Here is an 890-nt window from a genome sequence, read left to right as displayed (position 1 = left end):
CAAGGGTTTTGAGAGTCTGAAAATTGGTGCTCGAGAAGTATCCGGAACCTTGTGTTTGAGCCGATTAGAGATCTCAAGTGATTTTAAGTCCGAACTCCTAAAGGCTCATCAAAATGATGAAGCGTTATGGAAGGTGTTACCGGCTATTGAGCAAGGAAAACAATGGAGAGTGTCGAAAGAAAAAGATGGGTTATGGAGATTCAAGGGTAGGATCATTGTGCCGGATGTTGGCACTTTGAGACAAGATATTTTAAAGGAGGCACAGAAAAGCGGATTCTCCATTCACCCGGGCAGTACTAAGATGTACCATGATTTAAAGGCAATGTTCTGGTGGCCGGGTTTGAAGAATGATGTGGCGGAATATGTTTCAAAGTGCGTAACTTGTCAAAAGGTGAAGATTGAACATCAAAGACCTTCCGGGATGTTGCAACCTTTAGAGATTCCACAATGGAAGTGGGAAAGTATTGCAATGGACTTTGTGTCTGGATTGCCAAGGACTAGGGCTGGTTTTGATGCTATTTGGGTGATTGTAGACCGACTGACGAAGTCAGCTCACTTTTTACCCATTCGGATGACCTACACCCTTGAAGAGCTAGCACGGTTATACATAAAGGAGATTGTGAGACTTCATGGTGTACCTGCTACTATAATCTCTGATAGAGATCCTCGTTTCACTTCAAGGTTTTGGGGTGCATTTCAGAAAGCTTTTGGTACCCGATTAAGCTTGAGCACGGCTTACCATCCTCAAACAGATGGTCAATCCGAGAGGACGATCCAAACACTAGAGGATATGTTGAGAGCTTGTGTTTTGGACCAACCGGTGAGTTGGGATCGGTATATGCCATTAGTGGAGTTTGCATACAATAATAGTTATCATGCGAGCATCGGAA

Source organism: Arachis hypogaea, unplaced genomic scaffold, assembly GCF_003086295.3.
Source record: "Arachis hypogaea cultivar Tifrunner unplaced genomic scaffold, arahy.Tifrunner.gnm2.J5K5 arahy.Tifrunner.gnm2.scaffold_26, whole genome shotgun sequence".
Classification (NCBI taxonomy): domain Eukaryota; kingdom Viridiplantae; phylum Streptophyta; class Magnoliopsida; order Fabales; family Fabaceae; genus Arachis; species Arachis hypogaea.
The sequence above is the reverse complement of the archived record's forward strand: the minus strand, read 5'-3'. Positions refer to the sequence as shown.